This window comes from Notothenia coriiceps, unplaced genomic scaffold (assembly GCF_000735185.1).
Source record: "Notothenia coriiceps isolate Sejong01 unplaced genomic scaffold, NC01 NC01_scaffold00004104, whole genome shotgun sequence".
Lineage (NCBI taxonomy): Eukaryota > Metazoa > Chordata > Actinopteri > Perciformes > Nototheniidae > Notothenia > Notothenia coriiceps.
In genome coordinates, this window is record NW_011336805.1 from 27857 (window position 1) to 40576 (window position 12720).

Consider the following 12720-nt stretch of genomic DNA (forward strand, 5'->3'; position numbering starts at 1 on the left):
AAGGAATGTGCTCATCAGATCAAATTGTTCAGAGGCACTTAACACCTTTGTTCTCTGTGACAAAAAGTTTGGCTGCGGACAAGGGTTCCCAGCACCGAGGTTATCACAACGAGTGTGTGTGTGTTCAGCCATCTGAGAAAAGATAGACTTGATATCACACCACTGTCTGTTTGCCACGTAATTTACCATGCAAAGCTCCTATCTCACACATACACACACACACATACACACACACACACACACACACACACACACACACACAAACACACACACAAACACACACACACACAAGCTTAGTGGCACAGGCGTGGCTTGATGTGGAGCGAGTGGCAGGTGAGCACAGGAGCAGGATCAGGTGATGGGCTGAGGCGGAGTAAACACTTAGGTGTCCTTTACCGTTCCTTTACCAACGAAAGATGACGTAACAAACACAAAGGCCGCTGGTCATCATTCAAATGTCTTTGAAGTGGCACTGTCTCCACCCCACAACAAACATTGACGTAAAAGGCTATGCACACCGACAAAGGTTTATTTCAAATCTTCCAGATTAGATCTTTGCAGACATGTAGCCTACTGGTGAAAAATGTGCAACACAGTTAAGAGAGGAAGATGTCCATGAGCAGAGTCTAAACACAATCAGTGTCTCTAAAATGTTACCATTACAAATCATCCCTAATAAATATGTCATGCGGGGTTCCTCAAGGCTCCATTTTAGGACCTTTNGATTCAGAACGCTGCTGCTCGAGTCCTCGCAAACACTAAAAGAGTGGATCACATCACTCCGGTTCTGAGATCATTACACTGGCTTCCAGTCTGCCAAAGAATTGATTTTAAAATACTACTGCTAGTTTTTAAATCACTAAATGGCTTAGGACCGAAGTATATAGACGACCTACTCCATCACTATGAAGCATCCAGGAGTCTCAGGTCTTCTGGGTCGGGTCTGCTCTCTGTTCCGAAAATAACCACTAAACATGGAAAAGCAGCTTTTAGTTATTATGCCCCAACAATTTGGAACAAACTGCCTAAATCCTGCACGTCCGCTGAAACACTTCCTATTTTTAAATCCCGACTAAAAACGCACCTATTTGCCGCTGCTTTTAATTGAGCTGCCCATACTCACACCACTACAGTATGCCTTTTTAGTCATGTATTCTGTACCTGCTGTGTTTATTTATTTCATTTATTTAATTATCTTGTTTTTAAATATCTTTTTAATAATGTATTTATTCTGTATTTGTTCTTAAATGTCGTTTGCTTTTAATCTGTAAAGCACTTTGAATCGCCACGTGCTGAAAGGTGCTATATAAATAAAATTCCCTTGCCTTGCCTTGCCTTGTCTTGCCATGAGTTTAATTTATTTTAAAGTCAAAATATCCAATCTTGCAAAAATATCTGCAACTGGCAACAGCGATATAAATCGTTTTCATGGTTATGTTAAGCCTCTAGCATTGGCTGGTTATGTTGACATTGGTCTTGGTTTAATTTCGAAATGTTTGCAGGTCCAGCATATTGTACGCCAGTCATACTCCTTGTAACTCAAGAGCTGTGAATATCATACAGTCTATGGTGAATAGGTTTGCCATCAGAATTGGGAAAACCATTTAATAAAATATAATTACATTTTTCTGTATAGCCTCACACTCCTCTGAAGAGATTACATAGACAGGGGACTTATTATTAACAATCGAATTTTCAGTGGTTATGTACATACAATTGGTTATCTTGAGTGCCTACAGTGCTCACCGACAAATTCAGTTTTTCTGAGGACTGCCTGGATCAGAACACATGTGATTAAACAAGTAATTTACATTTTCTCTCCTTCCTATGTCACATGCAAGTTCATAAGGATATAACGCCTCATATCTGAGCATCTCCACCAGCTATTTGAAATCAACCTTTGCAACCTTTGCGTTTTGGGGTTGTGAAAAAACAGGAGCTTAACGTATCGTTTTCAGACAGAGAGTGAATACAGGTATTTACAGCTAGAGAGTATGATCTGGTAAAAAGTCAAAACTATTTTAAAATAAATTGTATATTGTCCACTCTAAAATTACCTGTTTAGTTTTTGCAAGGGTAAAATTGTCTTTATAGCTCAGCCTCAATGCTATGAATTATTTTGAGTACAGTTGGAATTGGGACAAAGCCAAGCTTTGGAAAGAAAGACATAACATACAGTATGTCGTCATAAAAAGGAAATGTCCTTTGTTCTGTAATGTTCCATGGTAACAGATCATGTCTGTCACTGAGTCACTTTCACTGGCATTTTCCTCCTGTTGTGTGTAAACCTTTGACATTTTACAAAAGGGATGTGAAATTAAACTGAATACATTCTTCCTCTTTTGAACTTTTGAAAAGAAATGGAAACTTATTTTTGTCTCAATTCTTTTAGCCATGAGCTCTCTTGTCTGTCCAACCCATTGGGCCCCAGCATGTACTCAGTTGGTATGTGATATGCTTTTTTTGACTGTACCGACATGTAACACCAGTGACACCCTGCTGTGCGACGGCTCTCAGTTTCAATTCCCAATCTGACACAGGTTTCGGTCCTAAAATATGCATTTACATGTGTTTCTAAAAAGATCTTGTCTAGTTCTATTTAAATAGAAATAATTTTACTTCTGGAAAGGCTTGACTGATTCAAATATTTATATTGCACCTCATATTGCACCACCACTTCTAAAAGAGCAGTTTGATACACTCAAACCACATTTTGGAAATCACCGTTGGCTATGAACGAGGACATCACCTCATCGTGATGCTATGGAATCACACAGTAGATCTCATTTTACATGTACTTTTCCGGCCTTCAGATGTCACACATCCGGAGCAGGTTTAAAAGAGTGGGCAAGTGTCAGTGTGTTGTATAGGGACACACTATTTGGTGTTATCTGATTGACTTGTTTGTGCATTTGATGTGCATACCAACATCGTAATGTCATTCGTGTTTACATACCATTGCAATTGCATGTGCAAAGATAAAATAGCAAGACTATAATCTCCATTCAACGATCTCTTATACAACATTCCAGGCCTGGGGGGTTACCAGATGATTAGCAGTAAATGAAGGCAGAACAATTTATTCCATATTTATTGACTCAATAATGACTCAAAAACTTTAACTATAAATCAAGGGAATTTACATATTGTCGTACTTAACCGATAGACTCTTGAAACCGGTGATAAGGGGTTTCAATTAAAATATATACATATATTTTAAAGGCAAAGGCCAAACATTTAGCAAAACCACTAAAGAAAAGAATGGTTTCAAGAGAAAGGCAAGGAACATTTCATGACACACAATGTTAACACAATGTGCTTAACATTGAAGTGAATACAACAAGTGGCATGAGGACATATTACATTCAATACAAGAACAAATAATGCTATCAACAACAACAACTCTCCCTTAAATGATATTGACAAAAAAAGAAAACACAAACCAGGTGGCGACCAATACAGTACCATATAATAACTAATGCAAGTCTGTGAATCAAGAAAATGTTTTAGTTTATTTTTGAATGTGGACACATTAAAATAGATCTCACGTCATTGGGTGTTTTCCGTCCCAGATAACAGGACAAAATGTAAAGTCGAAATGAGATTGAGTTAGTATTATATGTTTATATCATTAACCTTGAGGTGCCCAGCAGCTTAGGTAAGAAGAAAAACCAAAATCACACACTTTGGTACTTTTCATTTCATTTCACTAAAGTGTTGATACATTCTTACTATCAGGGGGGAAGTTATATCAAGGGCGAACTCTGCTGCTTTGGAAAGACATATTGAATGATAATTATCTGCACACTATCTAATGTTTATGAACAGGGTGTTTCAGGAACTGATTAACTTTTATTCTTCCTCACTTATCGTACTGTGCGTAGAATGACTGTTGTCAGATTACTAGTGACACCGGAACTAGCTTCCATGTTGAGCCTGAAAATCCGTATTCCTCTTATTTCCAACAAAACCAAATTATTGAAAAACCTGTTATTGGGAGGATTTCTTCACATGTAATTGTGGAATCTCAAACTTTGATACGCTGTAGGAAGAATACAGTTCTTTATCCTATGACATCTTAGAACAAGCTCACATCATTCTCATGTCCCTGAGCAGTACAAGGAGTCCACTGCAGTATAAAGCATCGAGAGGCTTAATTTGAGGAAGAACAATGTGTACTGCATCAGGTCTGAGATTATGACATGGTAAAATGATACTCACAATATGTGGCCTTGTGTAAATGTGTTTCATTCCCTGGAAGAAATTCCAAAGCCATTATAAAACTCTAGTAAAAGCCACAATGAGTGTGCTTGCCGGATTAAATAATTGCAATGTTCTTATGCAGGATTGGGTTGGTAAGTATGAAATCCAGCATTTCTCATGTTGCTTTTTACTGATCTTCAACGTTTTACATGTTCTATTTATTAAAGGGACTCATGTTGCCATACGTGTAATTATGAGTTGTAACCTGCTGGGAACTTTTGAAATGCTTCACTTATCCCAGTTTCTGAGAAACTAATACTTAAATAAAAGTCATGCCTGGAATACCTTCACTTTTGTCTCTCTGTGAACTCATGTCAACACCCACTTAGGCACCTCCTCCTAATTCCCACAACAAGCCCCACCTGTCATTCATCAACCTCACATAGGCAATAACCCTGCTTACAAACACTAATCCGTTGCCAGTTTATTGTGCCAACATACCATTCTTTTTTCTGTTATTGTTGTATTGGCTTGTCTATTTGCTTATTCATGATATCTGAATGCTGTTGTATTTGTCTTGTTAACCTGCTCTTTGTCAGGCCTCTCCCCCTCACTTCTGCTATTATAATAATAATAATATTACATTTGTATGGATCACTTTGAAGACAACATCATCTCATGGTGCAGAAAATGTTATGGATTTTCAGACAAATCTGGGGATGAGTACTTACTTTGCTGATCCCATCTTCCTTTAGTGGCAAAATGTAGATGACAGTTTAGATTTGAGTGCAATGTATCATCAGCTGTTCAGTGGATTTGTATGAAACTTTGCACACATTCAGGTATCCCTCATTATAAACTGTAATGATTCTTTGACTTTTCTTACATTGAACTCCTTACATTGTTTCTTATCCCTGTTTACTTCCGTAGTAAGTGAAGCAGAAAGCACATTAAAAGATTTTCCCTGTTCTGCTGAAATATGCATGACATATGGCATCATTTAAAGTTATTCTCTAGTCATTTTGGTTGCAGTTTTTATTAGGGGAAGAAATCGTTTCTGATTTAACATTATTTCCTCTAAACACATGTTGAAACAAAGTGAAGTTCCTCAATTGTCTCCGGAGAAGTTCCTGCTGTAAATGTCAGCATACCTGAGCTCGGTCTCGTTGGTGCTGTCTCTCGTTGTTAGCCTTTACAGTGAGCGCTCCATGACGATGCAGATCAAAGACACGGTGCTGGAGTCATTAAATCGCTCCTCCTTTACACTTCGCGGAGGCCTTTGTTCCCATGGGGTTTAGTAAGGAATCCAGGCGCTGGACAAACGAAGAGTAATGTCCAGTTTGAAATAATTGAGTACGAGGCAGTTTTAGGGCCAAGCCGGAATAGTTTGGTGAAAGTAACACCAGTCTTTATGCTGGAATCATACACTGACCTTTTTGTGTAAAAATCTATAAAATAACAAAGCTTACCTCAATATGAACAAAGAATGTTTATGTATTGCAGTTTCACAGTTTTTGATACCAGTACCGGCTGTGGAAAGAATGTTTTAAATCCTAGCAGGGGACTCTCCACACGCAAAGAACTGAAAAGCAAACTAAAGGGTGCTGAATTAAAACATACCAGGCTACCGCTGTCCTATTTTACTATAATAACTCTTCTTGGATTCAAGGCTTTAAAGTACTGTAAATCAAAAAGCTAGAGGAGACAAGGTGTTCACTGGAAAGGCCACCAACCTTTCATGTGGCTAACACATGAAAGACAAACATTCACACCAAGCATCTAACCTAGCCTGCAGTGTTGTAAACTCCACAGAGAAAGTTCTCTCGGGCTGTCAGCCTACAGCTCAGACCCTATTTATGATAAGCATGAGCGGATTATCCAGCAAAGGGGGTTCCTGGGGCCAAAATTAACTGCCTGGCCACTATTTACTCTTGTTCATTAACTTGTTCCTCCCAGTTTCTGCACACTATTTACAATGTTTGCATAATAATTAATCCTACCAAGCCTCTGATTTGTAGTGTGATAATCTAAATACCCTCTAACTCATGTACAAATGTTTTGCTATGAATTCCTAAATTATGTTTCAATTTAAAAATCATTTGATACACACTGAGCTTGGAATTTCTGGGGCTTGCTGTAAATTACCCAATTTACCTGACAGGTGAACTCCATACACAGACTCTGTACTCGACAGGGCAAGATATTGGCAACAGAAATGTCCAGTTTTTTCCATGTAGTCTGAGCAGTATTTATTTCCAAGCAGGCTTTGGTTGAATGCAGGGTAAATTGTTTGTGTGTAGGGCAAACGAGGCGGAAGGCATTGTCGTGAATACATCTCGTGATCCATTCGCTTAACATTTTATTGTAAACTCATCAACAATTTCTCTCAACTCCCACTACATTTTTGTGTCTCAAGTTGCGATTGGACTGTACACAATGAGCAGCACAAGGAAAAGGGAAGTATTGTCCCAGATTTGTGCTTGCTGAACTGAAACGTTGGAGGTTTTTCGGCAACAGACCATTGGTCGATTCTGAGTTCACCTGACTGGCAGGGGCCTGTGGCAATGAGGCGACTACTAAGCTTTATGTTCATATATTTGTCATATCTCATGTAACTAGCACTAAGATATTTCCAGTGCAGCTACAAAAAAGTTTGATATAAACAAAATGTGACCTGAAATCAGCGGTGAACATCATCGTCGAGTACAAAGAGAAACTCCAGAGTCTCCATGTAGAGGACTCGGTAGAACACAATGTAATGCAGCTGCGAGGCATGTTGCAGTTCGAGAAAGGAGCACAGCCGTGAACTTGGATATGTAACACACACAGCTGAACTGTCAGTGTCAGTCTATTTTTACGCGGTTGCACGTTTGATTTAAAGCAGCTCGAGCATTCGAAGGCTGCGCGAAAACAGCGATTATAGTGAGAGAAAATAAAAAAGGTTTCAAGGCAGGTGAACCATCCCATGACGCACTGATGGTTGAGTGTTGTTCCCCTCACAGGCTCAGTGAAGACAAGATTTCGCCCTCACTCATGAGATATGTTTAGAATCAGAAACGTTGACATGTCCGCTCATGCAGGTGTTTTCATGTCAAAAACGACTGCGTGGTGTATGGCTGTTATGTAACATATCCCTACATGCATGTATATATTTTTTAATTTCTATAAGGTGATCAGTCATGTATGGTTTTGAATATTCAAGAGTTTTTTGAGGGCTGCACAGTGGAGGGAAGCTCTTACCTTCTGTTGACTCAGTGAGTGCTGCAAAGACACATGACGCACTGAAACTCGACTCTCGCTCTCTGTAAAAAGCATGGACTATATAAAGACAAAACTGTTGCAGCGATGTACATATAAACCCCCCTCAACCTTTACACACACACACAAACAAACGTGCACACTTAGTTATCATTAATTTCCTAAGTCAGTTTCCCCATCAGCTTATCTTGTCAAACCTCTCCACTTATTTTTCTAAAGAATGCACTCTTGAGCATCCTCACAGGCTTGTTAGCATTCATCCGATGCATCTGACAAGAATGGATGCTCTGTTTCTCTCTAATCAATCAGAGGGCCCCATGAAAAACCACTAGGCCCTCTGAACGCCAACACCTATGTCTTCGCTGCTCCTCTGGCGTCTGCAGGACTCGGGGGGTGATTCCGGGCACGGGGATACCTAGAAACTAGGCCTTGTGGTCATTGCCAGTTTCCATGGTTCCCCCCTGTCAAAGAGAGGTTCTCTCTGGGCCTGGTGTGTTTGTAAAGTCCCCGTGAAAAGATGGCTCTGTGTCCTGAGGTCCAGAGCCCACCGAGAGCAGAATTCCTCTGTGACTCCGGCTGAGTTGGGGTTGTGCAGCACAGCGGATGCAAGGGAAAGTGTGGGGAGGAAACACAGAAGCAGCATGTTTGGGTCCTGGCTCGGAGCCATGCATCAATTAGGGGCTCAGGGGGACTGGGTCACAGTGGGGGGAAGTAAACAGGCCAGTGTATACACGTTTACACCAGCAAACAAACGCACAACTGCAAAGATAGACTTCAGACACAAGCAGACATCTGTACGCCAAAACACTTGCATGCATTCAATATTTTGTCCCTCCTGAGTTAAAATTTTTGATCAAGAAGTAAGCACCAATTTTCACAAAGTTGAAGCAACAAACCTCGTGGTTGCATAAACTGAAATGTAATTAACTGCACACAAAAAATATTTTTTAGATTTAAGGATTTAGGGAGAAACTATATATTTGTTGTAGTGTGGTTTGCACTGCAGCACTTCAGTCGGTACTTGGCCTCAGAACCAAATTCAAGTCCCCGAACAGACAAAGTGTGGACCGGTTCTTTGAGAGGTGCCAGTTTGCCTCCTGGGCACTGTTGTGGCCCTTGCATTTGAGAATGGCACAAGACCCACACACTTATTCCAAAGTGCTTTATAAAAATACATATTTTTTGCAGTGCAGTTTACATGACTCATCTCTTGGCAATCCTATCGCCACTCCCTTTCCTCGTTTTTTCTTCAGGTGAACAAATATGTACACACAAAGTAGTAGGCTTCTGTTAGAACACCCACAATGACTCACAGGAAGTAAAGTACACTTTGTTTCATAACGAAAGTATTTTCTCACAAATTTATAAAATATGATCTAATTAAGTAATTTAATTACATAAATTCTCTGCATTTTACAGGAAATGGCATGTGTGATTGACCTTTGTTTTTTATTTTGTATTGTAGTTGTTTTGAATAGCAGCTGAATACAAAAGCACAATGGTCCTGGGCTAAATGCGCAAGAGAGAAGGAACGATCTTATTTCAACAACCAGAAGCACCGGCCTTTCCTGTTAGATTCACACACTCCTCTGTTTGACTGCTAATAACCCGTCAGCAAAAGCAATTAATAAACTGCTCACACCTTATTTCCCAGGGACAATTATTTTTCTTGATATTCTTGAAATTCAACAAATAAAGAAAACATTTAATTAACTCACAATAAATATCACACTACAGAGGTGGTTTCAGCAGAATGCAGCTCACCGCTAGGTGTTACTGTCCAATCTAAATGTGTTTTTCTCATTTGTTATCTATAGTTGTTACTTATTGGGGCATAATTAAACACCATCAAATAAGTGATATCTTTATTTTGCTAGCCTAATAGAGAAAGTCACACAAACATGAGTTAACTTCTTATTGTTATATGTTTTGTTCAGTTATTGCATTTTGTGGCTGTGGCAGTGGCCTTGTACAATCACAATCACAAACCACACGTCATTCAAACTGGATAGAATCTACATTAACCTCACTATTTTTCAACAATAACCAACTTTGGTTTAGTCAAAGGTATTGAATTAAATGTGAAAATATGCCGGCTATTGAGGCGACGGCTGACTGACTCACTTGTTTTGGAGGCAGGCCACTTAATTAGTTAAATTAAAAAGACAAAAGTCATCCAAAAAACCCACCAATGATACCCACTTGTGTGTTTAGTGTCTTAAGCTGTTAGCAGTCCATGCTGAAACAGGGGCCTATTTTATGTAAATGTGCCCATATTTAGATGCAAAGTAGTTGTGTGTTGTCACTTACTATTAATACATTGGACTCAATTAGCAAAAAAAGAAATAAAACACTGATTGAAACGTTTTAAGATACATCTTTTGAAGTTGAGTATCCCCTAAAGTGAGATGAGAGCATGCATCTCTGCAGCTGGTAGTCTATCAGCCTCATTCTCCAGCACATGTCAGTAGGACAGTTGTTTTCTGCATGATGGCCTGAGGCTGGGCTTTCCTGTTGAAGGACGTTCAGGGAGATGGGTCAGTGTGCTTCCCTGCAGCATTCGAGGAATCACTGATCTCTCATTTGATCTGAACGCCTCAGAGAGCAAAAAACATGATTGTAACTTGTCGATTATTTTTAGAACTTGTACACTCCACTTTACTGACGTCCTTAAGGAAGATGCTGAATACATGTTTTCTGATAGTTTCCCACACACAAAGGGCACAGTATTTTGTGATAGCTCGCTAATACTCCTTTCCACCTACACAGAATACAGGCTTGTGCACATTGTTATCTTAATGCCACTATGCATACAATGATTCCCTTAGGCATAATATAATTTTTAGACGGGTAGTACGGGTAAGTGCTGTGAAGTTTTACCACAGCGTTTAAAACGGGCTGACTCCGCTTGCACAGCCGTCTGAACGCCTGACTTTGCACTCACTCAACGGCTCTGTTTCCACTGTGGCTTCTGAAAGAGCACCTGGGCCTCCCCACACCGTGGCATATGGAGGCACAACCACACACCCACTCAGGGTTGGAGGCTCCGCTCTGTGGGGCCAAACATAACAATAACCCTCGTGCTGGTCAGTGCTCGCACGCTGCTGCACTTTCCATGAATCTCAAAAGTTGAATCCAAGGTTTTCCGTGGTTATGGCCAGGGAAACCTCTGTCCATACTGCATACCCTCTGTGATAACAGAAGAGTTCTAATTGAACTAAACACCATTATGGGCCATAATTCCCTTTTCAAAGCATAAAACGTAGGCTATTATACATTTTCTTTAAGACATTATTTCAAACATTTCCCAAATTGGGATTAATAAAGTACATCTTTATATTAAGGGCATGACTTATTACATAAAACTGTGATGTACAGTAAAGGGCTGAAACCTACAGAACAATTTATATGGCCCTTAAACACTCTAAGATGAAGTTCAGAGTGAAGCACGTTTTTGAATCCCTGGTTATCTTGTCTGTCGACACTTTTAAATGGTTGTAGATCCCATCTGGCTGAATAATTACAGGTGAGACATTCTGAAACTAATGACACATGGGGCGGCAGTGGCTCAGTCTGTAGGGACTTGGTCTCTGAAATGAAGGGTCGTCAGTTCACATCCCTATCGGTCAAGTGTAGCTGCCACTTCACCTCATCCTGGTAACTGCCGAGGTGCCCTTCAGCAAGGCACCGAACTCCTCCGAATCCCACCACCGCTCTCCGGGCACTGTACAATAGCTGCCCACTGCTCCTAGAACTATGGGTTGAATGCAGCGGTCCAATTTCGCCTTGTGTGCTGTACTGTGTTCATTTACACGTGTGACAAATATAAAGAGAGTTACATCCTCCAATTCTTCTTCTAAACTACAAATGATAAGAGCAAGCGACAGAATGCTTGCTCCCTCTGCTGGGCATACACCGGCAGTGCAGCTGATTTATAATTATTTGGCAGTGCCAGTTAGATGCTACTAATCTTGTTGATAATCTTTTCGTAATTGTAATTAATTGAGTTATCCTTTGGATTATATTTACATATATTACATTTGATTATTTAATGATTACATACAGGACACAAATGCAGGAGTTCACAGATCAGTTTAAATTAATTAATACCAGCCTCTGTTAATACATGTATAGCCTATGTTGGTAGTGTTGTGTCCCAGGTGTTTCAGTTTTTTGAACAAGACTGAGAAATCTGAACATTATCTCCATTTGTTCAAACGTTTTTATTTTCATTTCAGATCAATTTGTTAAGCAGCATGACAAACACACTTCTTATAAAGGTTTAAATCAGCAGTTGGCACTTGAGTGTTTTTCACTGAGGCAATTATAAAAACTGCCTCAGTGTATATATGTTAAACCAATTGTGAAAAGGAAAAACTATACCAAAATAAGAAGAAAAGTGGAATCACTGTCTAAGAGTGTGAATTTTCATGTTTGATTTATATCATTAAAATAAAAATACTTTTTGTAATCCACAAAAGGGTAAGAAGTAGAAAACAGAAGTTAACAATGATATAACAAAATAACCTTTGAGGAAGTAACTTTAAAAAGTGTATAAACCAAGTAGCCTAGCTAAAGCCACAGTAAAACTATTTGTTGCCAGCTAAATTGTAACTAGATTTTGCAATTCATCCGATCAAAAAGATTTCCAATGATATTGACATATTAACCCTGTGTTATTAACACACTGTGACGTAAGCACTAGGCCTGAGAGCTATGTGGAAAATTACAAGATCATTATTGTTCCTGTCATTGATGAAGCAGGAAGTTGCATGTGTAAATAATTAACCATATGTGTGTGGAACACCTTCGGACTTGGGGTGTTGATGGAAATGTTGAAGTTGCTACTGCATGCCACCATATAACTATTAAACTGGAGCATTTTAATTGTCTACATTTGCAATTTAATAAATCATGTTAGACACATTAGTGTTCCTCTAGTCTAGAATAATCTGTTATGAATTACATTTGAACCTTTAAACATTGATAATGGCCTTCACACAACCAATAACTTACAGCTAGATGTAGGCTGAAGCTATAAGAGGTTTTCTGATATTTACAAAAAGGGGCTTATGTTATTAATACTATTTCCGGGGTATCAGAGCAGAGATGTTGAGTATCAGAAGACAGAAATCCGCGTGTTCCTACAGTGACATTCAGCACATCCTCCACGTTAAAAATGTAAAACAAAACTACATTTGAATATGAATGTTGGCACGTGTGCATGTACCAACAAGAAGAATTAAATATGTTTGACTA